Source organism: Hyperolius riggenbachi, chromosome 5 (genome assembly GCF_040937935.1).
Source record: "Hyperolius riggenbachi isolate aHypRig1 chromosome 5, aHypRig1.pri, whole genome shotgun sequence".
Taxonomy (NCBI): domain Eukaryota; kingdom Metazoa; phylum Chordata; class Amphibia; order Anura; family Hyperoliidae; genus Hyperolius; species Hyperolius riggenbachi.
This window is the reverse complement of record NC_090650.1, coordinates 215,480,249-215,492,798: the sequence shown is the minus strand read 5'-3', so window position 1 is coordinate 215,492,798 and position 12,550 is coordinate 215,480,249.

Below are 12,550 nucleotides of genomic sequence, written 5' to 3'. Positions count from 1 at the left end.
CATCACAGAAATGACTCTTCAGCTTTCTGTATGGCATAGCTGAACTAGAGAGTATTATATATAATTGTTTTATTTCTGTCTATGAGGGAAAAACGTCTGATGGGGCATCTAATCATGGGATGGATACTGTGAGGCTGAAAAGCAACTCTCTGGATCCAACTGGTTTTGGCTCTATATTGTCAGCAGGGTTTGCATCCAGCATAGAGCCGAAACTGATCAGATACAGAGAGGGAGCATCTCAAAGGTTACCTATTATTATTTATTAGCGCTTGTGCTAATTAGCAAATTGTTAGCAAGTGTGCTTAAAGGGAACCAGAGATGAACGTGTCACACAAAATAAACATATCAGTCGATAGCTTGTAAAGAATAAATGCTCTACCTGATAATTTCGCCACTCTGGTGTGCCTTTTTTAGTGTTTTTTATCCATTATTGCTCCAGGGAAAATCCAATATGGCCGCCAGCTCATATCCCTTCTGCTTCCGGGTTATGAGTTGTTCTGGATGTGCTGTCTAGGCTATATGAGACTAGGTTGCTGTCTAGGCTATATGAGAAAGGCTGCTGCAGCCTTTCATCTGTGTGCTTTCATTTTGGTATGATGTGCGGCTGCCTGTAGGAAGTGTCTCTCATAGGAATGAAACTGCAGTCATCATGATTATCTATGCAGAGTGCACACAGAGCACACAGATCATATTGCAGCCACACTTGTCTGTTTCAGAGCTTCTTTCTCAGCAGAAGCAGCCCCTCCCATGTCATCAGAGCTCTCAGTATGCAAAGCAGTACAGCTGAGCCAGGAGGGGGCAGACTTTGGCTTGAAAAGACTCCACAGAAGAGTGACTCAGCTATAATGTTTCCAGGTCTAACCTAGACTGAAGGCTCAGTCTGGCATTCTTATCACAGCTGATAACAGATTAATTAAGCAGATAAGAATGAAACTAAAAGCAGGGTAGGTGTTTACTGTCATGTTCCCACTGATAAATGTAGTAAAATACATGAGGGTGCTTCGTCTCTGGTTCTCTTTAAAGGCTGACTGAATTGCACTGGATCCCTGTTCTGTCTATGCTTTATTCAGATTTTATCCAATAAACTGTTGATTGCTTTTACGCAGACACTATATAGTGTTTTACTTATCTTCGTGTTGGTCACCCTGTTATAGCTTTCTGAGCACTGGGTGACTGCAGGACACCTTTGTTTGCTTGCATCAGTTCTGCAAATGGAAGTGGCATATCATCTGCTGGCGCTATGGCTTGCTTTTTGGAGATTTGACCTTCTAATGTGGATTACGATTCCTTACTTGCAGCAGGGTTGTTTTGTGGAAGTGCTTGTACTACTGACTTTGTATTTAAAACAAAACAAGTAATGCTATGTCATGGAGCCGGTTCAAGTAGCAGTAGCAGGTTAAGAGACAATCCACTGAGGCAGACATCAGAAAATCAAAAAAAGATTGGCAAGCAGATGAACAGCAGAATTGAGTAGACAGGCTGAGGTCTGAGCAAGAGGATGACTACGAGCAAACTTGAGTAGACAGGCTGAGGTTGGGACAGACAAATATCAGGAAAACTAAAGATCACAGGCTGAGGTTAGACAAGACAAGATCAGATCAAGAACTGTCAGATAAGCTGTTGGTGTAATGCTGGGCATACACAGAGTTTCTAGTCCTTATCAATCGTGCTGCTAATGGCTCGATTTATAATATCCGACAGGTCCGATGACCTGCCGGATAGATTCCCCGCTCGATCCCCGCCAGTGGACAATAGCTGCGAATCGAGTGGCTGATAAGGAGCGCTGGCGGGGACGAGCGAGAATCGATCCACGCGGATGGGCGGGGATGCGCCGGCATCGAGCCGGCGGCTCGATCCGGCCCATACATGGATAAGTGTATGCCCAGCATAACAAGCATGCAAGTAGTCAGACAGACTGGGCAAGGCAGACAAGCAGTGGATATGGTCAGGCACAACCACCAGAGCTGATAGTATGACTTGTGCAAAATAGCTGATAGTAGTGGCATGCCCAAATGCATTTGCCAAACTTCACAAATGTGAACATCAAGTCTAATGCGACATCGCACATACTGTAAATGCACATGTTCCAAGCCATAGCTATAGCTATAAGGCCACAACCAGAACCTGGGGGGTGGAAAATAGATGGCTAAGTATAAAACAAACTAAAATGGAACATTTTCATTCAGGATTTTGTTAAAAGAAAGTCCTCAATAAAGATGGATACAAAAGTGTGGTTGAACCATACATGGAATAGGAGTCTGCAGCTGACACATACATCAGACTCCTACATACACGGTATTAACCTTTCCTGCAAGACTCCTACATTAGTTACTTTAGATAGTTATCTGTTAATGATTATAACTTGTGACCCTGCAAGAGAGACTGTTCAAACTCTTAAGTGACCCATACAACAGGAATAGGTGCTGTTAGTCGTTATGGAATCTAGAGAAAATGCCTCAATTGTTTCAAGCAGAACTGCCAACCCTACATGGCAGGGCAACAATAGTAAGAGTTTACAGACAACTGCTGATCTTAAAATCTTGCTTACTATGAACGTGGCTGAGGTGAAGGTATGAGTGGCTTTTTTCATAGTGGACCTATGAGTCATGGGGGCTAAACAGCATCTGCTAGAAAGCACTGCAGTGTCAAACCAGTGATGCTCAAGGCTGTTGACATGTTTAAGACCCTGATAATTCAGTTGTTTTGGCATGAGACACCTTCTGACATATTTGTGGCTGAATGAGTGTGCTAATTCTCATCATCTTTACCTTCTGGGGCTTTGCCTTGCACATACAGTATATAGGCAAACTACTTAACTATAGAATTCTCAATGCAGTTTTTAGGACAGCAAGGCATGAGGGAATGCTTGACTATCACTCCTGTTTTATTTAGACTACCCCTAGGAAATACAAAATTATTGGCAAGAAAGAAATTGAAGGAGATGAGAATCATGCATATCAAAAATATTTCCCTCCAAATTAAGTACATCTGAACTGATAGGAATATGGTGACTGTCATATTTCCTTTTAAACAACACCAGTTGCTTGGCAGTCCTGCTAATCTCTTTGGCTGAAGTAGTGTCTGAATCACACACTTTAAACAAGCATCATGATCTGTATGTTTCTTCAGGGTCTATGGCTAAGAGTATTAGAGACAGAAGCTCAGCAGTACAGCCAGGACACATGCATTGTTTAAAAGGAAATAAATATTTCAGCCTCCATATCCCTCTCAGTTCAGGTGTGCTTTAAAGAGCGCTGATGTAATGTATAAAAGGTGTTCTGCTGGTTTGACACTTGACTTAGGGGTTCTGAGAATTATCACAAGAAATGCTTTAACACCTTATCAATAAAATACTTCTTTAGCCCCCAAAAAGTAAACAAAATTGAGATTGGGCAAAGCTTCTGTACAGATGGGCTCATATGCAATTAACTTTTTCTCCTGAGGTTTCTGATAGGTAGTATGTTCAAAGCTTGTCAATAAAATGCCTTTTATATCACCAGCAACCAAGAAAATACTCAAGATAATTTTGATGATTTTTTCCCCCTAATTTTTGATAATTTTTCAATTGCAAGTGCTGAAACGCAGCAAAATGCCATTTTACCCAGTTTAACTACTTCAAGACCGCCCCACGCCAACGGGCGTGGTCGCGGCGGCAGCCCCAGGACTGCCTAATGCCAATTGGCAACAGGTCCTAGAGCAGGCTATTGAAGGAGGCGCAGGCTGCGCGCGCATCTCCTTCTCGGGCGGCGGAGCTCCACCCCGTCTTCAGTCTCTGAGCGGCTATCACCGCTCAGGAGACTGTTAGATGGCGTGACCGCCATCTATTTACACAGTACAGCGCTGCGATCAGCAGCAGCGCTCTACTGGGGACAGCCGTGTGACACGGCTATCCCCCTGGGGGACAAGAGAGCGATCGGCTCTCATAGGCAGAAGCCTATGACAGCCGATCGCCAGGATTGGCCGACTGGGAGGAGGGAGGGGTTTGTAAAAAAACAAAAACAAAAGAAAAATAGTGAAAAAAACAAAAACAAAAACACACATATAAATATTTATAAAAAAATAAAATAAACAACTGGGGGGTGATCAGACCCCACCAACAGAGAGCTCTGTTGGTGGGGGGAAAAGGGCAGGGGATCACTTGTGTGCTGTGTTGTGCGGCCCTGCAGCTTGGCCTTAAAGCTACAGTGGCCATTTTAGTAAAAATGAGTCTGCTCTTTAGGGGGGTTTACCACTGTGGTCCTCAAGTGGTTAAAAACATTTTTTTCTTTAAAGTATTCAATATCAATTTTCCCCACAACTAAAGGGTATTTTTGGATTTTTTTTACTCGTTCCCACTATTCTCCTTAAGATACCCAGCAAATTTGGAGGATTTATATGGGGGGCTTTGCAGTTAACCACTGAATTCTGCGGTATTTACTCTAATGTAGATGGCGGAATTCTTCTGCAGAATAGAACTTTCCCAACTTAAAAAACATTTTTTTCTTTGAAGTATTCAAAATAATTTCTCTCAAGAACAACCAGGTCTTTTAGGAAAAAAAAATAACTTGTTCCCACTATTCTCCCGAAGATATCTGGCAAAATTGCATTTATGAAGGCTTTGCAATTACCTGTGGAAGTCAGCCCTATGAGCTCTAATGTAATGGCAGAATTTTGTCAGAATTCCACAGAATTTCGCTCGGCATTCCAAACTCTGCATACCGAGTCGGAATGTCGATTTCCAAAGCTCATCCCTAGTAGTTGTTATGGCTAGGATGGTAAAGTGTACGTGAGATTGAGCCCCCGGAATAAAATATACAGCTGCAGAACACTCCAGGTGAAGTGAACGCGTCGGGAGTGTGCATGGAATGCATACACAGTTAGGCTTTCCGGGGTCAATTGCGGGTGAACTGAGAGGCAGAAGAGGAGGCCTTGGGAGCTATCAGGCCAGAGTGGGCTGGAAGAAGCCCTAGGTATGTAAATTTGATTGCTTATCCCCATCTCAGGTTCTCTTTAAGGATAGACATCAGGAACAGAATTATGATAGGCAGGGAGGTTAAAGTATTAGGAATAGGATTATGTTAAAGACTGTTAGGCATAAAATCAAAAATCAATTCTCTATTTTTATATGGTAAACAAATAATAAGGATGCAATCCAAGTTTAAGTTAGGCATCCAAAACAAAAATTAACGTAAGGAAAATTGATAAGAGTTAGGTGAACAAAGTGGTACATGTGCTAAATGACTTATCCAAAGAAAAAACACAAAGTTGATATATTATACCATTGTTAAAAGCATTTTACTAATGACAATGTTGGCTTTAATTTTACCAATTTTTCCTAGATACAGCTTTGTATGTGACCTTTGCACAGGCTAACTTTGAGCAGGTGTGTCCTCCCCCTTGAGCAACCGAGCTTGGCTGCATGGCGATCAGAGGTTCTATGCAAATACCGACAATGAAAGGTTTCTGTATTTGTCTAGGCATCAGCAGCCTGAAACTTCAAAAGATTGTGCAACTATCACGACAAAACACCTTCTAGCTGCATAGTGCAGTACTTTGTTTTTGAATTATTATTTTTTTTTTATTTCATCTTCAAAATCCAGATATAAAGTTAACACAAATCTCTGGCATTATTAGATGAAATATGGACATGTATGAATAGTTTGGGAAAAATAGTTTGTAAGTAAGGACAAGTTAGTATTGTAGCAGCCTTGGCTTGTTATCCATGTGCTTAGGAGCAGTGACTGAGATCTGAAAAGGCATTTACATGTTATCATCACAGAGGAGATGGCTGTGGGAACAGGAATGCAAATCATCAATCTCTCTCTGCATGCAATGTCTCTGTTTAATAGCTGATAGAGTGTCTCCAAAGGGTTTTCCTTGCTCTTTGTTTAAAATGACATATAATGGGCCTGGCCTTATCAGTGCCTCTAAATGCGTTTTCTGTGCTTTACCCCACTAGGGAATTTATTCCATTCTAATGAATATGTGCAGAATTGATTTTGAGCTTGGTGTAATTTAATCCATCAATTTAACATTAAATGAATATGCAATGGGTTCTATTGTGGATCTGAAAGAAAAACAGAGGGTGAACATTCTTATTAATTTAAATGTGTTTGAAAAATGGAAGGAACCACCTGCTATTAGTATCTGACAGTGGCCTCAATAGTAAGACGTGCTACCGCTGTCTGTGTGTGTGTACAAGTTCAGGGGCTTTCCCTGGAAGCTCAAACATGACAGCCGTAGAGCGTATTTATGCCCCTTCATCAAAGCTGCTTTTCCATGCATGCATTATTTGCATTACAATGCATACATTCACCTAGAATTACATCATCACATCATCAAACCAAAAATAAGTCTTCAACTGGTACATAATTCACATGGCTTTTAAGAATGCAAAGGACAATCCAACAAACAAAGTGTAAATATACCGTATTCATTCTATCGAGGGAGGGCGAGGGAATACATGCTTTGTGAGAATACAGTAGTGATCATCCAGAAAATCTAACCCAGCCAATCGCTAATTTCGCTATTCATTCTATCGAGGGAGGGCGAGGGACTACATGCTTTGTGAGAATACAGTAGTGATCATCCAGAAAATCTAACCCAGCCGATCGCTAATTTCCCAAGCAGTGTCAGACCCAGAGCACTGACAAGGCACATACAACGATTGTGGCCTTGTCCAACCACAACATGTTGGATAGGACGATAGGTATATGCATTTAGGCAGCCCAGCTCATATACAGATATTGAGGTAAATTCACAAAAGAACGTCAATCTGAATGTGTACAGAGACCGCAGATTAAAATTAATGGGATCTATGCAATTTACATAACATACCTGAGATACAATCTGTCTCATTGATGCCTATCCTGTTAGAGGCACTGTAGTGACATATGCAGTACATTTATTCAGGATACCCACTTTTTTCCTGTTTTCAGCACCAGAAACACTTTTTATAGCTATATATTGCTGTGCTTTGTAGCCTTGCCCTTTAGCCTAGGTTGTTCCCAGAGCACCCTGGGAAATAAGGCATTATTTTCACTGGCCTTGAAATTCTCATAAACAGACATTCCTCAAAACTGCACCTGACAGAACTAAAGATGTCTCCACCTGTGATACATTTCAGAATGTAAATCAGGGTGATTTTACAATGGGCAAACACTGACTAAATAATTTATAAATAAATATTGCAAAAAAGCAACCAAACAATCAATTTTATTAATTTCATTATTTTACTATCGTTCCTCTTTAAATATTTTTAAACACAGTGTTTCTGCATGCCCGTGTTCCAGTGAACAAAGACAATTTACAATTGAACTATTTGTTAAAGGGAACCCAAGGTTAGAGGGATATGGAGGCTGCTATATTATTTCCTTTTAAACAATACCAGTAGCCTGGCCATCCTGCTGATCCTGTGTCTCTAACACTTGTAGCCATAGGCCTCGATTCACAAAGCGGTGATAACCCAGTTATCACGCCTAAAAGACTTTAGGCGTGATAACCTTTGCACCACTGAGTTATCACCGATTTTTCCTGCTCTTCGCGCGAAGTTACCGCGCGTACGCGCGTTCGCGCGTACGCGCGTAAGTGCGCGCGCAAAGTCCCATAGGGCTTAATGGGAGCTTCGCGCGAAGCGTCGGGTGCTGCACGCGAGTTTCTTCTTATCATGCCTAAAGTGAGTTTAGGCGTGATAAGGGCCTTTTCACCAGCATGCAAACACTTTGCACCGCTTTGTGAATCAAGCCCATAGACCCTGAACAAGCATGCAGATCAGGTATTCTAATTCCAGGTTTTACTGGATTAGCTGAATGATTTTTTTCCAGGGTTTTGACTGAGAAACTACTCATGTCAGAAGATCAACATGATTGCCAGGACACTGGCATTGTTTACAAGGAAATAAATATGGCAGCCTTCATATCACTCTCACTTTTAGTTCCCTTTAACTCCAGCTCCACCCAGATTTGGGTAGTACCTTCTTCCTAACAACTTAGATTAACATTAACTCAGCCAGGCCAGGAAATTACAAATAAAACTATTTAAACTTTGGGCATAGTGACATGATATCAGAGGCGTCTGAGCCATTAGGCAGCTATAAATTCTTGCCTAGAGCGACAGGAGGAGGGAAGGGCGCTTCTGCACTGAGTAGTGAGAGAAGAAATGCCACTCAGGTATCAGGTTACGCAGCAGCAGCAGCAGCAGTGCCAGACTCCACTCATAACTGATTCGCTGACTGATTCATTCATTTCCTTCAGCTCAATGATTCAAAGAACCACAGCAATGAATGAGTCAGTGAGAGAAGGCACTCATCCTAGTCAGGGATCCGAGTGCTACTGGTAACTGTGTGGATGTAGAGACTGTGTAGCAGCCAGGCATTGATTGCCCCCCAGGCCGCCTTTCATTCAGTGATTTAGGGTTGGTCCTGTGTCTGCTGTATTCAGGTTTGTTGTTGTAAGGCAATCTAAAACACTAGGCTAGCTGATAAACCTGCAATTAGAGGGCAGGCAAGCTGCTAAATATACACAGCATGATGCAGAGGAGGGTCCGTGGGAAAAAATCTGTCTGGTCTCTCCCCATTGTTAAAATGACTGCATGTGCAGATAAGGTGTTAAACAGGGTGAAAAGTTTTGACAGTCCCTAGACTCTAGGAGGGCTGCTTGCTGACTTGTGTGGGAGACTGGCAGGGACAGCAGTCCTATTACCAGCAACTAGTCTCTGTGTAATGTGGGACTGCAATACAGATTAGCTCTCTGCTCCATCTCAGGCTATTCTCAGTCTCATTCCACTCCTCCTATCTCTGGGCTAGTGCACAACAAAATCGCAATAGCAATTGCTAGCAATTCGCAAATGCGACTTTGTGAAGCGATTTTTGAAAGAATCGCTCCAATAAATGCTACCTGCAGCATGTTTGCGATTTTAAAAAATCACAACACTGCTGTGGGAACACCCTCATAGGGTAACATTAGCCCAGCGCTTTTCAAATCGCTGTAAATTTGAAAAGCGCTCTGATGCACACTTGGTGTGCACCAGCCTTCTTCATTCACCTTTGTTTCCCTCTTTCCCTAGTGCTGGGTGTCTGTGTCTTCTTGTCATACAGGAAAGCTAAATAAAAGTGCAATCCTGGTGAGGCAAATATCTTCTTCCCTCTCTTTCAGCTTTTCTCTTCTCATTATTTCTCTGTATAAGGGATCAGACACACTATAAGGTAGTGAAAAACGGGATTAGTAGAGATGGTGGTGAAGGGGAGGACATAGGTAGGTGTATGTGGGGGGATTGGTCTTGAGGGAATTACAGTGGCCATACTTCTGTTGACTTGACAGCCGATTGACCAACCGTTTTGATATTAACAAATCGGATAAAAAATTTGGGGTGGAAATTGGTTGAATGTATCAATCTGAGATGTTGGGAAATCTTGGGCCAATGTGGTTTTCAGGTGCGATAATCATGGAGTGCGATAACCACGAATTATAGACAAGACGGAAACCCCGGCCGTTGTCCCTCAAAATGTATTGTGCCCCCCTGATGCCTGTACTTTTCCTGTCACACTGTTCACAGAGTGTCCTTACTGTATTTCCGCATTGGCGCTCCACGTGATTACTGGCATATACGACATGGGGTGAGTGTGTGACATAATTTGGGCTGAGGCTGCCATGATAACGGGCCTCTAGTCTGTGTTTCCCCCCAGGCCAGAAGGTCCCAGTCCTCCCCTGGTAGCAGCATAGTGTGTGTGTGTGTGTGTGTGTGTGTGTGTGTGTGTGTGTGTGTGTGTGTGTGTGTGTGTGTGTGTGTGTGTGTGTAGAGTGTGTGTAGAGTGTGTGTAGAGTGTGTATGTGTGTGTGTGTGTGTGTAGTGTATGTCTACTGTGTGCTGTGTATAGTGCTCTGTGTGTGTGTATAGTGTAGTGTGTGTGTGTATAGTGCTCTGTGTGTGTATAGTGTAGTGTGTGTGTGCGTGTATAGTGTGTGTGTACTGTGTGCGTGTGTGTGTACTGTGTGTGTGAGTGCATGCCGCAATAAGTGTATTTTCTGGTGAAACGCTGCTGCATTATGATTTTCGGGGGTCTTGGGGGTGGGGTTCACAGTAGTAAATTCAGAATTATGATGCAAAATCTTAAAGTGAAATGTCAGACTACTGCAAAATAAATTTTGCGTGTAATCATAATTATAATCTGTAATTTCACAATAACGTGTAATTTCGCAACAATATAACTTTCTCATGCCCATAGACTTTAATGCATTTTTGTGAAAATATACAAATGTGTTTTCTCAAATGTGAACATTAGCTTTCTTTTGCCTCATAGACTTCAATGCAATTGTGGGAAAATTACTTGAAATTACACAAAATCAAAATGACCCACAAAAGCGTATTTATCAGAATTGTAATTGTTAAAATAATGCAAAATTTTGCAAACTCGAAAGTACTCATTACGATCAGTACTAAACATGAATGTATTTGCATTAGATTATGTCAATACTTATGGATTGCCACCATCTTCTTTCAAGACATCCTTAACCACTTCTCGACCGTCCAATGCACAGAGGCGGCCGGGAAGTGGACCCCGCAAGGACCGCCGCATGCACAGAGGCGGCGGTCCTTGTAGGGGCATGGGTGGCGCGATCGCGTCATTCGTGACGCGATCGGCCGCCGGGGACTGGCTCCGCCCACCTCGTGCTGTAACCCGCCGGCCGTTGGGAAGCGGTGGCGGGTTACTAGCACCCGGATCGCCGCATACAAAATGTGTATAATACACTTTGTAATGTATACAAAGTGTATTATACAGGCTGCCTCCTGCCCTGGTGGTCCCAGTGTCCGAGGGACCACCAGGGCAGGCTGCAGCCACCCTAGTCTGCACCCAAGCACACTGATTTTTCCCCTCTGCCCCCTGATCACCCACAGCACCCCTCAGAACCCCCCCCCCCCTGCCCACCCCCCAGACCACTGTTTGCACCCAATCACCCCCCTAATCACCCATCAATCACTCCCTGTCACTATCTGTCAACGCTATTTTTTTTATTCTCTAAACTGCCCCCTGCTCACTCCTGATCACCCCCCCACCCCTCAGATTCTCCCCAGACCCCCCCCCCCAGACCCCCCCCTGTGTACTGTATGCATCTATCCCCCTGATCACCTGTCAATCACCTGTCAATCACCTGTCAATCACCCATCAATCACCCCCTGTCACTGCCACCCATCAATCAGCCCCTAACCTGCCCCTTGCGGGCAATCTGATCACCCACTCACACCAATAGATCGCCCGCTGATCCGACGTAAGATCACCTCCCAAGTGCAGTGTTTACATCTGTTCTCTACCCTAAACACCCACTAATTACCCATCAATCACCCCCTATCACCACCTGTCACTGTTACCCATCAGATCAGACCCTAATCTGCCCCTTGCGGGCACCCAATCACCCGCCTGCATGCTCAGATTGCCCTCAAACCCCCCTTATCAATTCGCCAGTGCAATATTTGCATCTGTTCTTCCCTGTAATAACCCACTGATCACCTGTCAATCACCCATCAATCACCCCCTGTCACTGCCACCCATCAATCACCCCCTGTCACTGCCACCTATCAATCAGCCCCTAACCTGCCCCTTGCGAGCAATCTGATCACCCACCCACACCAATAGATCGCCAGCAGATCCGACGTCAGATCACCTCCCAAGTGCAGTGTTTACATCTGTTCTCTACCTTAAACACCCACTAATTACCCATCAATCACCCCCTATCATCACCTGTCACTGTTACCCATCAGATCAGACCCTAATCTGCCCCTTGCGGGCACCCAATCACCAGCCTACACGCTCAGATTGCCCTCAGACCCCCCCCCTTATCAATTCGCCAGTGCAATATTTACATCTGTTCTTCCCTGTAATAACCCACTGATCACCTGTCAATCACCTGTCAATCACCCATCAATCACCCCCTGTCACTGCCACCCATCAATCACCCCCTGTCACTGCCACCCATCAATCAGCCCCTAACCTGCCCCTTTCAGGCAAGCTGATCACCCACCCACACCAATAGATCGCCCGCAGATCCGACGTCAGATCACCTCCCAAGTGCAGTGTTTATATCTGTTCTCTACCCTAAACACCCACTAATTACCCATCAATCACCCCCTGTCACTGCTACCTATCAGATTAGACTCCTATCTGCCCCTAGGGCACTCAATCACCCGCCCACACCCTCAGAACGCCCTCAGACCCCAGCCCCGATCACCTCGCCAGTGCATTGCTTGCATCTATTACCCCCTCTAATCACACCTTGAGACACCCATCAATCACCTCCTGTCACCCCCTAGCACACCTACCCATCAGATCAGGCCCTAATTTGCCCCGTGTGGGCTTCTGATCACTCGGCCAAACCCTCAGAGCCCCCTCAGACCCCCTTCCGATCACCTCCCCAGTGCATTGATTGCATCTATTTTCCCCTCTTACCACCCCCTGAGACACCCATCAATCACCTTCTGTCACCCCCCTAGCACTCCTATCCATCAGATCAGGCCCAATACAACCTGTCATCTAAAAGGCCACCCTGCTTATGACCGGTTCCACAAAATTCGCCCCCTC